This window comes from Strix uralensis, chromosome 4 (assembly GCF_047716275.1).
Source record: "Strix uralensis isolate ZFMK-TIS-50842 chromosome 4, bStrUra1, whole genome shotgun sequence".
NCBI classification, from domain to species: domain Eukaryota; kingdom Metazoa; phylum Chordata; class Aves; order Strigiformes; family Strigidae; genus Strix; species Strix uralensis.
The window spans coordinates 110050593-110070134 of NC_133975.1; positions in this window are offsets into that span (position 1 = coordinate 110050593).

A 19542-nucleotide genomic window follows, 5' to 3' on the forward strand; every position below is an offset into this window, starting at 1 on the left:
CTTGCCGTTCAGTCAGACCTGTAATTTGTGCTGTGCTGTGCTCTGCTTCATTTAGATATGTGTGCCTCCATTGGATAATGTGGCTTACATACCCCAGGATGTTAGACTAAGCTAAAATTTGACCAGTTGAAGTATGAATAGGTTTAATTCTCTGCAGGCTTTGGCCCAAGGAACACCACTCTTTTTTATTTCTATTTTTAATGAAAGATGATGCAAGGGAAGGCAAAAAATATCCTACTCCCTAAAAGCAAATCTTTAAGCAAATAGAGCTTGTTATGAAATTCCCACTTAAGCAGTGTTTTGTCTTAAAAATGTCTACTTCTTGAAACTGAAACTCTTCTTAAAAGTAGAGGAGCTTCAACAAAAGCTTCCCTCCAGAATGAAAACTTTGATCAAAACCAGAGAGAGAACAAACCCAAAATAGGTACCTGGCTGATGGAGAGTGCTTTTAGACAGCATAAGAAAGAGTCATATTCAGTTGCTTCTCAGTCTGACTCCAGTCAAACACTTGAACCTCAACCTGACATACCCACTTGGTTGTCCTGCTCGCTGGTATACTAGTTATTTTACGAGTATTGTCTCCTCTTCTTATTTTCTGAAATGGAGCGTATTTTTATATGAGATAAATAGAGATAAATATAGGCAATGGTAATTATTCTGTCATTTCTCTGAATAGGACCATGTTTTAAGCATAGACTTCAACAAAAAAAAAAGAATTGTTTAGTTTCAACAGAAGAAACTATTGTTTAGTCATCAAATGGATAATTATCTTCTAATTAATCAAACTGGTCTTTAATCTGAAGAGGATTTGCTTTAGAATAGCAGTGTTAGGAAATAAAGTCAACATCCTCCCTCCTCAAAGTTCTGTTTTTCTCATACTGAACCAGAAATAATTCATTTTGAAAGTTCAGTAATGGTTGATGAACTCTTGTTTCTTCCAGCTCTTCTGTGTTGTGTCTGCACTTCTGGATTCCAGATAAATCTGGAAGCAAAAGTGAAATAATGGTCTCATGGCATTTTGGCAGTAATCTCTGGAAACCTCACAAAACAGCTTTTTCCAGACTCAAAGCTGATTTTAAAACAGCACCATTTCAGCTATTTAAGAAATACATCCTCTCTCTCAGAAAACTTAATGTTTCATGTGCCAATAGGCATGATCAAAAAGCATCCTTATTAAGAAAGCCATGAAAAACAGATACAAATATGAAAAATGTGGGGAGGCAGCTCTGAGGCCACAATGTTACGTCTGAATCTAGTTCAATATTGAGGACATTTAGATACAGAAATAGAACCTATGTTGTGGTCTTATTTCCAGTGTGGATCTAAACTAAACAATCTTTAAACTGTCCCCCCCACCATTAATTTATTGATCTAGCTGTCTATAACATATATATTGCCAGTATACATTTAAGCTTTAGTTGCTGTCACTCCAGAATAGTCTCAGGGGGAATCTATACTTTCACATGTAAAACCAGCTTCAAAAACAAAGTATGTATCAAGCAGGGTATCTTAGGGTGGGACAGATCATTTTTAGGTGAAAATAAAGGGGCCGCAGCCTTCAAAGTGGAAGGGACAGTTATATGTAGTAATAAAAATCTTATACAACGGAGAGGCAGAAGGCCCTCGTGTCCTGGTATCTGCTTATTGCTCACAGTGGCTGTTCTTAGTTCCCTGGGATGAGGAATAAAGGCAGGTTGATTCTACCTCACTCTGCTCATTAATTTTCTACTCATTAATTTTCTAGGTGATGTAGGCAAAGCATTTATGGTCTCTGTGCCTCATATTCCCATGTGTATATTCAACATAATGATATAAATTTATCTATTTTTAAGGATCTGAGACCTTCCTCATTGATATAAATGTTTGGATTCTATCTATTTCGACATCAAAAAGCCATGAGCATGTGGGTTTTTACTGACCCTGATTATTCATTTTGGTAAATGAACATCTAAATTTGTAAAGTATATTTTGATACGTAGAGTGCCTTGAATTTCGATTGATTTCAATATTCATTGTTTATCTGCTATCACTGCTCTGGGACTAAAACAGCTGGTAAAATCATGGCTTCATTGAAGACAAGGGGAGTTTGGTCTGGCTCAGCGTTTAACAAACATCAAGTTCTGGTAAGATCTGATTGTTTTTTCCCCAAATTTTTCCACTGCCTTATTTCTGAGTATTTAAACACATGTAGATTTTTTTGACCCTGCTTCTTACAGGGTCCCTAAATGTTATGCAACAGTGATATCAATCAATACTGAAGTCATGTTCTGTACCACTGACCATTCATTCTTTCATTATATTTACACAAAAAATTCTACCACAGAAAGCCTGAGCAGGAGGAAAACATCTGCATATCCCCATACCTCTTTGGTGCAGGACCACTGCTCATTTCACATGGTCACCTCAAACAAAACAATTCCAAATGAAAATCACTGCAGTGCTGCAGGACCTGACACACTGATCTCTAACCACAGGTAGTGCTGGGGAACAGAACTCGTTCTGTCTTCTCACAAGGGTATGTTCAAAAGTAAGAGCCCTCCTGACCTATACATCAGGAAATTAGAAAACTTAAATCATAATCACACTTCACCAGAAACTAAGTGGATTCAAATTTTTAAGCTGTGCAAAGCAAAATTGCAATGCATGTTTTCAGGAACTCAGATGTCAGCTAGAATTTCTGACTTTCACATACAAATGTGTGATCTGACATTCAATTTTCAAGAAACAGTATTAAAGAACAACGTTCACTTGATGAAATGTTCAAAAGAATAAACCTGCTGCTCTGAAGGTGCAACACCACAAAGCCACCCGTGCCTTTATAGACCTTGCTAGGGCTATATGTACATGAGAAAATGTAGATGAGTGACTTAAAATCATATCTGTTTACATATATAACATGCCAAGGGTATATATGTCAATAGGCTGACATTAAGGACCATGGAGGATGTATCCCAAAACGCACTAGGGAGAGGCTGCAGAGAGATCTTGAGGACCCTTATAATAAATAATCCATTAAGCAGATGCAGTGGCTACAGCTTGCTGAAGAAAGCTGCTGAAATTATTATTCATGCGGAAAGTTCACCTAACAATAATCTATTGTGTGCAGTGTTTGCAGAAAAGGCAGAGGCGCCTGGCTAAAAATAAGTACCCTAAAATCCTCTACAGGTATTTAACTTTTTAATCTCCACAGAAAAATGTCAGCCATGCTACATAAACACAAAAGGACACATGTACACAGATATAAGCAACAGACAAAATTCCCATCCAAGAAACAGGTACACGATTCACTCCCCTATTGGGGAAATGAGCATGCTCATTCTTTAACCTTTTGCTGTGGGAAGGAAAAGAGAACTGCCAATCAAGAGTGCCCAGCAGGGCTGGAAGAAGACAGCCTGCTGTCCTAGCACAGCCACAGAAGAAGGCTCTGTTCTCTTCTGCAATCATATTGGCAAAGTGTCACTGTACCTCCCAGGCCAGCATGGTCTTCTTTTCCTAGTGAGGTGTAATGGCAAAGGTCTCTGTTCCAGTCCCCTACCCTCCCTAGAAAGACAATGGGGCTGTTCCTATCTTTTCCCTCATCTCAAAATGACACTGTCATTTCCCCTTTCCTACCAGAACTCAAGTCAGGCTGTTCCCATAGATGAACTCTTAAGTGATGTAACCAACTTCTGACATGAAGCAACACATATTTTGGTTAATCCTTCTATTTTATTGTGTCTTAAGCCCATATGGGCCATCAGTGACAACCTAGTGTAACCATTTATTTGACTCTCCCATTCCTCTTTACAGTGAATTTCTGACAAGACTTCCTTTTGCAAGTAGAAGAGATTAAAGACAACATATCCTAAAGTAACAAGTCCCTAAAAAAAAAAAAAAAAAGGCTCTTGGATTCAGTTGCTGCAAAACTGCTGGTTGCAATTACTTTCACTCACAGCCCATGCTGAGCCAAGGCTCTAAAACTGGGGTGTGGAAGGAGGAGAGCTCACCGCAAGGGATTTCTGCAGGCAGCCCAATTGCCTGGGACAAGCACTGACAGCTGCCATGTGTCTGCCTGACTTTCAGGTGTACAAAGCATGATCAGGAGGCGCATTTGGTCAGGAGTAAAATTTTGGCTACTTGTGTCCACAGAACAGAATGGAGTTTGAGGACTTTGGTCATGACCTCTGAGCCAATATCCCGAACTGAAGCACCTCAGTTAAATTTTGAAATTTTTTTTTTTTTGAGGTGTGCAAGAGGGAGATGAGAGGGGAGGGATGTGTGCATGCCAAACACTTTAAGGCACTTTTTGAGATGAAGAAGGTTGTTGCATTGACTTAGCCAATGAATCAGGATTCGGTTTTCTATTGTGATACAATTCATACCTCTCAGGGCTGTCTGTGTTTTCAAATGCTGCTTCCTCAATTACAGAGTAATTGTGTTTTTAAAGTCTTTTTTTTTTTCCCCAAACAAAAGACAGAAGCTTGAGTAATGTGATAATCACATGACTCCAGCAGCTGCGGCCCTTGGCCCTGGTGTTTGTGATTTAATCCACCTCTGCATGGTGATTTTTATGGGAACTGTCTTCATGGCTAGCACTCTGTCCTTAATAAAATGGACAGAACATTTTCTCATTAGAGCACATTCCTTCAGAGAAACTGTGGGAAGAAAGACATTAATAGAAGATTGTGTAACCAGAACCAATTAAAGACAATATCCTAAATTATTTAAATCGTAGGGATTTTTGCCATTAACATGAATGGGGCTGGGATGCCAGTCCAACTTTCCATTGCGTTTTTCCTCTTCCATCCTCTTAAAGCAAGCATCCACATCAAAATATCCTTCTAGAGGCATACTGGACTTTTTCATGTTGAAAGGGATCCAGAGAGCTATGCAGACTGTGTAAGTTGTGGGTGCAATATAGTTCTGAGGTTCTTCACATCCACACTGTGGTTTTTCTGCATATCTCATTGATGTGTATCTTCTTGGTAAGCACCTAACAAATTTAAATCACATCAGTCCCTGCTTTACTCACCGTGAAGATGGAACTTTCCAGCTGTTTAGTTGCACACAGCACAAACTAAGGGCTTCTGATCCATGAGCATATTGCACAGAACTGAAACAGCACCGAGACTTTTCAGGTCAGCAGAACGTGCTGACCCCCGCTGGCACCAGCCAGCCCGCTGATGCCAGCACTGCTATTCACACAAGAAGTGCCATGAAAATGTCAGTAACCATAAGTGGTCAGGGTTCTAGTTTTGTATTTCATTCCAAGCTCACCAGAATCTCAGAGCTTCTTAGGTCTCAGAGCTTCCTACAGAGCAACTTTTTCTGTGGGTGGTGAAAGTAGAAAATGTAGTGTTTGCCCCACCTGCTGATTGTTTATAAGGTTATAAAAAATTGGCAGATAGAAAAATGTCAGCAGGTGTGTCTGCCATTCAGACCTCATAATCCATGACTGTTTTGGTCCATTTGAGCTGTTCTTCCTATGATGGGAGTAGTTTTGAAGCTAGAACCACTCCTAAATGACCCCATTGTGTTCTACACTAGAACTGCGTTGTCTCAGGTAATATGTACCCTTTCATTCTGTCATTACAACTGTGTCTTTCTTGAGTTATAAACTCTGTAAATAGTTTTTATATTTTCTTCATGAAAATATTTTCCTACCACATATGTGCTTTAGCAAGGAATGAATATTTTTCCCTTCAGGCTCCGTAATGGCATACACCAAATTCTCAGCATCTACTCACCTGTTCTGATACTCAGCCACACCCAAATTTGCATTAGGGCTCTTATGCTATAATTCTCTTCTATATTATTTTATGTAATCACTTAATTTTTTAACATATGCAGTGCTTTGTAATAACACAAATTAAACCCCCAAAACTATGGTGGGAAAGACTGTTCTCTATGGAGTAGAAGAGGAGTCTTTATAATAGGTTTCTTCTGATTTTTATCTATTACCTGTTTTATCAGTGAGAGTTACCTAACCTCTGTGGATAAACTGATCTGCAGATGTCAGTGACAGTATTTGTGTGTTCCACAAAAGACATATTTACATTGGTTTAGGTTATCAGGTAGCAACTCAACTTTTCCCAAATAACGTCTTTCCAAGATGTCTCAAGATAGGAACTCCACAGATGTGATAAATAATAACAGCATTGTGGAAACTGGTGCTTCATTCAGCACCTGAACACATGGAAGAGAACAGGAAATCTCTGGCAAAGAAAGACAAAACTACCTCACTACTATTATGCCATAGCTTTTTAGCTGCAGAGAATTTCTGTTCAAGAGAAATCAAATTGGGGCTGGTAACTACTATGAAATTCACTGTGAGAAGTGCTAATAGAATAAAACACCTTTCAAGAAAACAAGATTTACCCTGAGGTCTATTGTAGTCTCTTCATAGTCCTGTTGTTTCCTTTCATATCGATATAATCACATTTCTTCAAGGTTACCCAAAAGGAACGTGATACATGGGACAAAAACCAGACTCCAGCTGGTAATATGCAACTACTATTTCCAACACTGAAATGGAATATTTTCCATTTGATTAGTCTATTAATATTAAAGCATTGTTTAGAAATCACAACAGTTTTCAGGTTCAAAGAAGTTAAGGAAAGCCAAAACAACATTTCTTCTACTTTTAGGTGGGCCAAAAGCATCTGTGATGAGTTATCTTGGATGTTACATTTTGCCCATGTTTGTATTTTGGTACACACATAAGAAACAACAGCAAAATAGAAACAAACCCCATAGCTTTCCATCTTCAATCTCAAAATAAACACAAGAAACCCAAAATACTATGTCTTCTTTGGCTACCATAAGGTAGTAAATAATGGGTCGGCCTTGGTCCCACACAGAGTAGTGGTCTCATTTTCCTCAACTCCATTGGGAACAGACCAGGGTTAATATACTCCAGGAATTCTGAGAAATTACTTGGAACAAGACCTCCCATGTCAGGAGCTCATTAACTGTTCTTAGTCCCAAATGAGTTAAGCATTTCAGTAACATCCTTCCCTTCCACCCTTGTTAAATCTGGTAGCACTGTTGGCAACATTTCCTTCAGACCTGATGAACCCCATTTAAAATTTCTTACTAAATCATGTGACACCTTTGAGGATAACATGGTAATGTTTGTCATTTTCCAGTGGTTGGAAAACTGGCTTTCCATCTAAAACGTTTCCTAAAACGTGTGTGTATTTTTAAAACTTGTCCTTGGATTGCCATTATACATTTCATTAGGGAACTGTTTGATTGGCTCCAGATGCATGTGATAAAACTCCATGTATATATAAACACTTTTATTTAACTTCTGTGAGTTTTAAAAGTTTGACTCCAAGAGAATGTATTCAACACAGTAGTTACCTTAGATGAGTGTTGCATAAATTGTTATTCACAGGCCATGGGGTGGCATGAGACCCTCTCACTTCACCAGCAGTGTGAGTTTTTTTGGTTTAGGCAAAGAATGGTCTAGTGGATGAAGCTACTGCATTTACAGACCCACTGAAGTCTAATGTCAGGTCAGCCATATGTTCCTTATACATTATGTTCTATACACCATATTTGCTGCTCTTTTTACATTTGTTTGTATTCCAGCAGTATAAACTATGAGAGTGCTGCTGTGCCTACTACAGTCAAGGAAAAGTCAGAAGGGCTGCAGAAGATAGGTGTTGATCTAAGCACATGTTTCTGTTTTTACACGTATCAGTCTGCCATTAGAAAACAGGTCCAAAAGGGAAGGTAGAGCTCATTCTCTTTCTCTCTCAGGGTCTGGGACACTGTGCCAGGGAGCTTGGTCTCCTTCCAGAGGTGGGCTTCCCCTCCATGATCTCTGCTTGGACATTGCTCAGAAGTAGTCCAGTCTAGACTAGCAAAGTGCTACTGAGCAGAGAGCACCCAGTTAATTTAAAATTGAACCTAACAGAACTGCAGTGGCCAGAGCTGATTTCACCATGCCCAACCGGAGGATGACAGCACAGAGCTAAACTTCATGGTCAGTGGGACTCAGCAGTGTCTATGCCAGGGTTGGACCCTGGAACTCCTCATCCAACAAGGCCTGGCTGCAGAGCTTGAGAAGAATGGTGTAGACAACCACATCCCCATGGTCTTCACTTTTGCTAAACCTGTCTGGACTTACAGGTGGATTTTAAGAGGCTCAGGGTTGCTCTGTGATTGTTTTCAGCTTCATTTCAGATAGTTGCAGCTGGGAACTCTGAAGCTGGCCAAATTTCCAGTGAAACCATTTGTTAGTTTTCAGTTTATTGCACAGATGATATACATGGTTATTATGTTTCTTGCGGGTTTTTGTTTTCTTCCCCACTCTATAAAAATATTTTATCATTTCATGTTCCAAAAGATTCTTGAATGTTTGCAAGTTGAGAAAACTAATCTTTGAAATGTGACATAAGAACTTATACTTTTATTTCTTTGACTCAGGAAAAGAAAGAATATAGCTCTGGCTTGTGCTCAAACCATAAATGTTTCTCTTAAGAAAGGATTTACAGGACTTGAACCCAACACTTTTTGCAGCTGCTGACACCTACAGAAACCTACACATAGCTCTTATAGGGCACATTATTTAGCAGTGATTGTGTTTTATGATTTCTGACTTGGCATGCTGTCTTTTGTGTATGTTACTTTTTAAATAAATGACAGCGTTTGGACTATGGGAAGCAGCACTAGGGATGTGACTAGGGATGTGATCCAGAAGCTTCAAGAACTAGGGGACAGAGATATCAGTGTCCCAGTTTGGGTAGGCAGAGTGTAACAGATGAAATCCCACATGCCCAGAGACTGTAAGAGGTGAAACAGCACTTGGGCAACGTGGCAGGAAGTAGAATACCAAGCCGGTCCTGAAAAACAGAACAGCAAAAAGGCAAAGAAAAGGCTACACTGGAGATGGGGTTATAATAGACGCTTTGGGAACTGGCTGCAATCTAAACAGTCAGTTCAAGAGAATCAAACTGAACTGGTTCAAGCACAGATTACAGAGCACAAAGCCACAAAGGAGCAGTGCTTGGTGTTCTGCAAATAGACACAACTATCCTTCCTTGGAAGCCAATAGAGAAATTAAGACGGAAAACATGTTTCAGGCTTATCTAGTAGATGTTGACAATTTCAACTATAAATAAATGTAGTAGAGCTCCTAGAGAAAATGTTTCAGAAAATAACTAAAAAAAAAAAGAGACACTGCAGTTGTGTATATTATTTACATGTATGAGTCTTCTGGTCTTATCTTACCTATGTCAGGAGAGCACATGTCTTATATGATTGTTTGCCTTCACATTCCTAGCAAATTCCAAACTCCTGTTCAGATCAAGGGCAATCTGGGCATGGGAGAAACACAGGACTGGATCCATGTTTGCAAAATATGCAGGGCTATGTTGCTATCAAGTGTATTAATTCATCAAATGATGAGAACATGGACATCAAATGCAGAACATGGACTTGAATAATTTTTCTTTGTTTCCTTCAAAATCAACTTTGCTCTAATTTGGATACCTTCCTGCAATATACAGTAATAAGGGAGACCTCTGAGCCATTTCACAGCAATGTGTTTCTCCTTCTCAACTAAATCAGCCGTTATGAGCATTTGTCTGTAGGATGGGTAATGATGTAGAAAAAGTCAAAAGTAATATCGAAGGAAGGGGAAAAACTGTCAGCTGTAGCATGGCTGATAAAGTTACATTCAGGAAACCTTTTCAGGTGCATAGAAGAGCCAAGGATGTGCTCTGATGCATTTTAATACATAGCAGAGACTTATTTTATAGCCTAATCGAATTTGATGGAGTTATTCAGCTTAGTTTGGGCCAGGCACAATAGCATAGCTCATGGAAAGCAGCATCTGGCTGAATATGATACAACTCCCACCATAACAAATAATTTAATGAATGCCCACCACTCCCAGAGGTGCTTAAATTACATAAGCAGATTAAAGCACATTTAAGCCTGTTAGTGTGCCAGTTCTGAAACACTATTACAAATTGGCTGAAAATTCTGCAAAAGTACAGCTTCTCAGATGCCAGACTTCTGACTGCACCATTTTTTCATGATTTCAGCATTACATTTGTCACTTGGAGCACTAGGTGCTTCTAGCAGGGAGAATTTATGCTGAAAGGACTGAGCCAATGACCAACAATAAGACCACAGGCAGAGGCAGAGGACTTGTATGTTAGTTTTCCACCCTTTTATGAAATGGTTTTCATAAAGAGCGGGTCAGACTCTCAGCTGATGCATAGATCAGCACAGATCCAGTGACATCAGTTGGAGCCTCTCCAGTTCACACCGTGTGAGAACATGGTGCTCCATTTCTTCAGATATTTGGAAAATACTTTGTTTTTCACCACAGTTCAACAAATCTCTACTGAAATTATCACTAGCAAATTTTGCCTCACCACTGTAAATTTCAAAGCATTTTTAAAAAGAAAAAATCATAAACCACCACCTCCTTCACAGAAAAGTAGCCTGAAGCATAGGTAGATTAGGTGGCTTGATCTAGCAGAAATCAACCTCACATCTGAAGATAGACCTCACAATAAAATTGTAAGGACAATGTAACTATACTTTTGTTATACTAGGTTGTTGTCTTTGACTAGATCTAAGCTGGTTTTTGAGTGTACCCTTCACAGGGGCTATAAGCTATATACATCCAAGTTTCCTTTGCCACAACCCGCAGCTTTTGTATACTTCGCTCTTGCCCTAAATATGACTGGATTTAAAAGCTGATAAACACTCTCCTAGGCTTCCAGTTTAGACTTCTGTGACCAGCTTCCTAATCATCCTTTCCGCCTTGCTGACTTCTATTGCTTGTTTACATTGCATAAATACTGCACTTCTTCCCAGCCCCAACTTTAGCTCTAAAAGTGCTTTACAACCCAATGAAGCCTAATTCCATCTCACATCTGGCCAGACACATAAAGAAGATGCCAACAGAGAATGTTTGATATGAACAGCTTCCCTAAATGCTTTTAATGAAGGATTTGAAGAGAGGAACAAAGTAAACTTTCACGCCAAAGAAAAAGTGTGTTCTGGGATAGGAAAATGTGAAGAAAAGTACAAATGTGACAAAGGAAAAAGATGAAGTTGAAGCAGTTTCATAAAACATTCTATTCCTATTGGTTCTACTGTAAAATAGGTATCACAGCTCTTTTATTACCACCTTCTCACTGGCTTTGCTTTCTCCCATAGTGCTTTCCTGCAATCAACAGAAAATCAGGAGAATCACACAAATGTCTCAAAATGGAGATGCAGTTTGGGCTACCCCTGCACATTTCTAAACATCTATTAATACCATTTATCTGGAGTTCAAGTTAACAATTCTTGCTGAGTCATATGGCCAAATAAAAAGCCAAAAGGAAAACTATATTGTCTCCAATCACTCTTTTTATGTTGTGGCTGGGTTTGACAAACTGACAAAGAGAGAAAATATCTGAGGGACAGAAATTTCCAGGAAATCTTTCAAACACATAACTGTAGTACCCTTAAGAGCACTAAGGATAGAGTGTATTGATTCTCGTTCCTGCACTGCTTTGCATCAAATATAGTTGCATTAAGGGACTAGAATTCAAGAAATTTAACACAAAGCAAAGAAGATATTTATCTCATCAGCATGCCCTGGAGTGTGCAATTTCATGTCTCACAAAGAGTAGGAAAATAATTTTGTGCCAAGTTGTCTCAAATAACATCTATGGAGCTCAGGGTTATAACATATAATGAGATTTCTAGGATTTAGAACTGGGGGCAATGTACATATGACTAAAGAGGACATCCTGATTTACATAAAATAGAAAAAAAATATTAGAGAAGGGGAATAAAACTGGAACAGCCCTCAGGTGAAAGAGGGTTAAGAGGTCAGCTGGACCTCTTCAGGCAGTCTAAGCAGGTCACAGGGTTGGCCCTCATATTGGATCCCTGATGGAACAAGTCTCCAAAACAAGTTTTCAGATGGAGGGAATTGAAGGTCATTTTGTCATGTCCCGTCTCTCACCCACACCTCTACCAAGGCACTACAACCACTGGTGTTTGAAAAGCCTTGTTATGGCCCATCTTTGCCTCCTCCTGCCCAAAATCTGAGGCACACAGGGATGAATTGGACAGGAGCAGTAGTATTGCACTAGGAACATGAGTTTTGCAAGTTGTCTGTTAAGAAATCTAAATGAGATCAGCTCTCACCTTGCAGCATCTCTTACTCCTTTCTCTCTGTGAAATTGTTAATTTAAAAACTTCCTTACTGAAAAGAGCATGTGAAATACTGAGGTGGGGCAAAGGAGAAGTTTTTCCCAACAGATAATACACCCAGTTGTTCAATATGTTGTTTCAGGTACATATTGGAAAGTACTTGAGATGGATTACTGTAAGGACTGGAAAGAAAACTTTCATGACACCACCTTCTATAATTCTACACATTAAGAGAGGGTTAGTAACATCTCACGCATTGTTCTTTCAGCAGATCGCCAAAGATCAGGGATGAAATCCAGTTTTGTGTTCCAAAGAAGACACAATACTAAACTGTGGACCAAAGGCACGGAGATGTGACATGGGTACTGCCTTTCTCTGAAGCCTCAGGCATTCAGAAAGAACTTGATGGATCATTGTTTGAAATTTCACAATCATTGGGATTGAGTAAGATGCAAAACTGTACTGAGTGGGATGGGAGAAGAGAGACAGCATTAATTCTTTATTGATGTCTTTGTCACAGACAAGTGGGCATATGGGAAGAAAAAATGGAAAGATGATACTGAGCTAATGAGAGAGATAAACGGGTACCATATATATATATATATGAATTGCTGGCCATTCCAAGGAGAAAGGATTAAGTCAGAACAGTTCATTTTTCTAAGTCCACTATAAGAAGCTAGATTAGCAACTATCAAATATAGGCATCAGCAGAAGTTCAGTGCCTTGAACTTTGGGTATTTCTTCACCCTAACAACTCATCATGAACTCTGATATAATCTTGTAATAGGGACACTGAAAAGTGAAGACATTTACTTCCTAATCCTTCTAGAAACAAAATTTTTAGGCTCTCACCCAAGGCCTAATTTGAAAAGATGAGATGAATACTACATTTTTTTCCAATTCTTCCTTAGATGTGAATTTTCTTTTCATTCTGATGTACCTTCATCTGCTTGCTAGATGGAAATCCTTCTATATGTTCACCAACACTAAACTAGTTAAGCCTAACATTTTCTAGCTCTTCAGCAGGCTGAGGATGGGACATCTTGTGAATACTTTCAAGTGTGAAATCTGCAGCATGATTAAAATCTGCTGCTGCTGTTTAAAATAACCCACCCACATAGACAGGTTTAGATCCCCTAAAAAGCATCTTCAAGCAGTTTTTAAATGCAGTGTAGTCTCCACCAAAAGTAGGAGTACATGTATTAATAAAAGCACAGCTAAGGTTGCTAGCACTGCTACTTCTACATTAAGCAGTTTTCCTTTTACAGCCTTTCGAATAGCAAGACTCAACATTTCTGCCTTTGTGAGAATAAAGTTGCATCATGCTGAGACTGCTATCTCTTTGCAGCTGTTCAACCACAGGTACTCACACTGTGGATAAGAGCATCTCCTGGGAAAAAAAAAAAAAAAAAAAAAACCAAATTAGCTTAAGCAACGTTAACGCCACTGCTCATCTGGATAGATGCAGTCTTGGAAATGGGTGTGAAAAAGGACAAAATGGATCCCCTTAAGTGGGCTTCCTGATGATCATATATCTTCAAACAAATGTGTGTCATATTAGAGCTCTGTGCTCAGCTCTTCTCACTGCACATGAATGTGTTCCTGAGGTACAAGAAAGATGTAAGAGGATGAAATAAGTCTGTATCACATTTCTCCTCTTCTGTCAACATACTGCTGCAGAGAGAGGGGGCTTACGCCTTACATCCACTTGTGCTGTCTGCTGCAGAGCCTTGGAAACGAGCAAACATTTCCACAGGCAAAGCTGCTTTTATACACTTTCATTTCTAAAATGGTTATAACCAATTCTTACAGCACCATAAAGAGCCAATCTAAAGGCTACTAGAAGCCACTAGTTAATGTGTTCACCTTGTATTTTAAGTGTACTTGCGGTGGCAGTTCCACAGAGCTCTCTAGGTTTTTCCAGCTAGCTCCTGCAGTGGGATCCCATTTCCCATATGCTTGTTTCCTGTGAATCTCATTGTCACATGTAGTATGCTCTTGGCTGTCATCAGACGTATAGAGGGACCCTTACCAGACCCAAATTTCCTAACTTAAGGAATCATAAAAGCATTTTTTTTTTTTGACTGCTACCTTAAGTTACATATGTCCATATACCTCAGTGCTTCATAGGATTCTTTCTGACCCTTAGAAAGCAATTTTTCTAGATACTAACTTCAGTTTCATATGGCCTCCATGTGATCCATGAATCTTTTGATCTGGTGAAATGTTCTTGCTTGGATGTCATGCTTCAGGGCTGAATTCAGCTTAGAATCTGCAGTATATGTAAACCTGAGACTGAAGAGACCTATTTTGTTCCATCTGTTTATCTTACTACCAAGGCTGAGTCATGCTCCATGGCAGATTTACTATTAACCACTCATCTTATCTTAGTGCCAAAAAGTCTCTCTCAGAACTGGGGCTTTACTGTGCTGTGCACTATGCAAGCAGATGGACAGCCCTTGTTCAGAAAGGTTAACAAAGCAACAGTATCCTCAAGTACTGTCCTTGTCTTTCTTCTGTCAATAATAGTGAATAGCACTGCTGGTTCAGAAAAGGAATCTCTCTCCTCTGCCTTCTCAGAAACAAATTCAGAAATTTGTCATGACTGGAGGGCAGATTCTAGAAGAAAAGCTGTTGTTGCAAAGGCAGAGGCTCTACAGGCTTCCACATGACAAGCAAAAAAGAATCTCATCTGCAAGAAAAAGGTATCGAAATGACAATTAAGAAAAAAAATCACCTGCACAGAAAACAGTTTTGTAGATAAAGAAGAGCCGTAGTGCAGAAAAGTCCTTATACACTTAAGAGCCCTCTTAAATATGTAGCTTTTAGAGCATCACGAAGGGTAAGTGACAATGATATTACCATTAAGCATTAGTTTCAGTATTTGCCATGAGCTGTATATTTAAGATTTGGTTTCAAATTATACATGCTGTGCTTGTATTCTGCACGGTATGTTTAACTTTGAGGATTTTATAACCTAGTCAGCTATCAGAGAAATAATAGCTGAAATCAGAGCTTTTTACACAAAGAAAGTCTTTGCAAGCACAATGTTTTCCAAAGGAAACAGCTACTGGAAAGAAGAATTAACTAAAGACCTAGATTAAGAGAGAGAATGCAGGAAAAAGATAAAATTTCTGACTTGAATTTGGCATGCTACTTTGTACTAAGAGTTTATTCATTCTCAGTGGAGAGTTAATATTTTTCCAGCCAACATTCTTACCAACTGCATCTAAAAAGTCCTTCCCTGGCCCATTCCTATCAGGAACACATGCAAAGCTATGCTTTTGGTGCCAGCATAGAAATTCATTTAATTTGGAGTCCGTTATAACACTTGCAGTCTGGCAAAGTCATCGCAGAGGTCCCTTCCAGCAGAGGTAACTAGTTAAACTGCAAAAGACTATGAAACTGGGGAAAAAGCAAAAGCAAATGTCTTCATTCCTCTCTTGTGCATAGAGCTTCCTTCTCACTGTCACACTACTGGGTGAGAGAAGGTGTAATTAAGAAAAAAAAAAAAAAAAGCATTAAGAAGGAGCAAAAATGAGAGAGAAAAAGATAAAGAGAGGAAAAGTTCATAACATGGAAAGATACATATGGGAAATGGACACAGTAGAAACAGATGTTGATATATAACATCGTCTCATCATGATGCAACTGACTAAATCTCACCAGAGGTCATGCAGCGTAGGAAGAGTTTTCATTTTCATTTGGAGAAAGATAAAGGTCATCACTCAAACAAACTAGCTGCAGGAAACTTTCCTGTCTGTGTTTCTTTTGCCAAATCATCTTTAAAATGAGGCCTGGCTCTGCTAGTGAGGCCTGGATCATGTTTAAGGGTGGGACCTGAAACTCTTGTCTTCTTTTTTGTGGAGATTTAAGAGAAGCAAATGGCCGTTTGGGATTTTTTGTTTTCATGCTAAGATTTTCCCCACGTTTGCTACAGTTTTCAAGTGTATAGCACTACTGAGGAAACTGAGTAGACCCTCTGCATGCAGGAAGATCAAAAAGACTGAACTGAGGGATGGATTAGAGACAGCAGGTACCACAGCCTCATCCAGGAGTAATGGGAGATGTACCTATGGGACAAGGTTCTCTGGAAGCAGACAGAAAACCAGGGCAGACCAGGTGTCTTAACAAGTGAGACATTTCCTTGACAAGTGAGAAGTTTCCCAGCTTTAACAGACTCCAGAGATTTTCACTGATTGTTTTAGGCAAACATTTCTGCCACATAACCTGCACTCCTGGCAATTTATCCACCTCCTTAAGGTGTATCTTTAAAAGATAACTGCAACTCTATTTGCTATATAATACCTTTTAGCACTGGTGCTTACATCTTCTCCAGAACATAAGTGGGAAGAAAGGAAGATCATATTGCATGTGTTTTGAAAAGGAGGATAAACAGTAGAATTTTACTTGATGGTAAAAAGTTTCAGAATCATCTTATTTTAATTATGAAAAAGTGAAATTATGCAACAAATCTGCAGTATGACTTAGAGAAATACTGGATTTAAAAGAATTAGACTGCATTAAACAGCCAATGATTCTGAACTCCAGCGCTTATGCTAGTCTGAAAAAGGCTATGTATAAAGAATGACAAAAATACCATCTTTGCTGTTTATTTTCACCTTTAGGTCTTCTGTAAACACTTAGGACAAGTTTTAGTTTCTGTACCACACTGAGAAAACATACTAGGTGCAAATACCATGAGCCAGACACGGACAATATAATGTAAAGAGTGATGACGTTTCATCATTAAATAATTTACTCTTTACTGCTACTGGTTGAGGAGCATGGTAAATAAATAACATTATAGATCCACCCTGAGATCATTTTCAAAGGATAACAACCCAGCTTTCTCCTTAAGACCATTCTTGCAACCCTAGTGCAATTGGCTTCAGCGTAGTTACATGCTGGAAAAGTGAATTTGCCTTCACATATTTTAGTGCCACAGCTCCAGTCCAGAAAAATTTCCAAGCAATTCTAGGAAGATGTAAATTGAGGTACATGCTTCTCTTTCTTCCCCTCAGTGTATCTAGTACAAAGACATACCTCCCCTAAATAGGTGCACAATTCCGACATAACATTTCCAAACCAAACAAAGCCCTGAGTGGAGATTGAGTTCAGTGACACAGTAACATAGCACCTGCATGCCCAGGAGTATCAACAGACTGACCCTCTTATCTACTCTTGTGAGTTTGTATCGATATATCAGGTGCAATCCACTTAGTGATCTGCAATTAATGGCATTCATGTAGCATTAAAATTAAAATTAAAAATTAAAAATTATCGGTTCCTTGTTGAGCTTTATACATTCTCCTAGCACATTTCCAGATAAACTGTTAATTTAGGTTCTGTTGTGAACTGTTCATAACTTATGTTATGAAGTACTGCAAGGAGATGAAACTACAAACAGGTTTCCCTTGCCTACCTCAAGTTACAGCACATCTTTAACTTTATTTCAAACAGTGGCAGGCATCATTGCAAAATGAAAGGAAACAGAAGAAGAAACTACTATACAACTGCAGGGCCATTACCATCTCCATGATTAGGAGCTGATGCAGCTAATCAATCTCTCCTAGCTGATTAGAGAAAGAGTTCTACCTTTGGAGGAAGGTTGAAGCCATAAAAATATATTTAGACTATGTTATTCCAGAGATTATTGATATCTTGGGAGGAAGACTCTCCTGTACAAATTACCTTTGTGACATAGATGTCCCTCCTCAGTGGAGAGTGTGTATTACAAAACATAAAAAGGAAGTTAAAAATATGTGCAAGCCAAGTCCCAAGGAAAATCTCTAGTGTTGAAAGTTGTTTTGTGTGTTTGCTGAGGATGTGGAGAATGGAAGTTACACAGAAATGGACTAAGCAAGAAGCATCAAACAGAAAACAAGATGCTGTTTTTTCTAAGCTGTTAAACTTTCCATTCACTCTCAGTGTAAAAAAAAAATTAATTTTTTTTAGATCAGGTCAATGACAAAAGAAAAGTAAATAGTTTCTGGGAGAAAGCACGGCGTTTGTCAATTCTGCATCCGTTAGCAGCAAAATAGGAAACAAAATTACATAATTCCTTGGAATTTCCAAGTGATTCCATGAAAAGCTTGAAGTAACATCATTAGATTAGACAATGTGAAAGACAGTCCACTGGGATGATAAAATGTTTATTATAATTGTTTCTCTAACAGAGGGTCCTTGTCCCAAATTAAAAACCAAATTCTACCCCAATAAAATGAGTGCTGTCCATATCTTTCTAAACTACTTTTCTTCATAACAGATGACAACGACTGAGGAAAGCAGAGCATCCAAAGGATGACTTTGAAAGAGGTATTTGTTTCTTCTTTGGTAGCTCTATCAGAAGATTTTCTTTAAAAATAAAGAAATTACCTTGTTGGAATCTGAGAAAAAGTGTGCTACTCCCCTACAATATTTTTGTTTTCTTTCTTTCAGGTTAAAAATGAATAGATGATTACATAGAAGAGAAATCCTAACTGGAATACTCATACTGCAGTAGCTATTTGATTCAGCTATTGGCAATTAAAGTACTAATATTAAATATAAAAATGAGGAAGCACTGCATGGGTAAGAAGAAAGATGAATAAAGTTAACAAGCCCTAACAAGAACCACAAGTCAAAATTAAAGCCAGATTTTTTACCGAGCTTTCAAAATGAAAAAGTGTCTGGGGTTATATGACTATAGAGATTGTTTTCTACTTGGTTCTGATGTAAATTTTGATATTGCATGTAGCAATTTTAAAAAATTATCTCATGACATTACTGGCATGTATGAGTTAATATCCAATAGGTTTAGTGACAAAAGTCATCATAATATTTGTATTTTTTTTCTGAATTAAATCCATGAGAATAAGAAACAAAAGCAGTTCTAAGAGGGTAACTGGAGCTGAATTATAACAATAGAATAAAGCAGAGTGTGTCCAAGAACAAAGCCCAACCAAAAAAAAAAAAATGTAGAGGAAGAAACCAGATTAAAAATCCATATAACAATAATTGCCTATAGTACGATGAGTCAAATTCATCTCTGGAGTTTCATGAGCATTGAATTTGGCTTTAAACAGGGTTCTTATTTATGGGGAATTCAGATGATGGGAAGGAACTATAACACAGTACCATTTTCAATGAAAGCTTCAAAAATCAAAGTGGAAGTTCAGAATGCTGTCTGAATCATACAAGCTGCCCTCATACAAATGTTCATTTTTGTTGAATTCAGGCAGTAGAAGAATGTACTTATTTTCATAATGATGCACATGCACACATGCATGACTACAGTTTATGTAAAATGACCATGGGAGCAACAAGTCAGCTAGAGGAGACTGCTGTACTCCAAGTATTCATGTGCCTCCTAGATACACTACTGCATGGAGAACAGAAATGTTT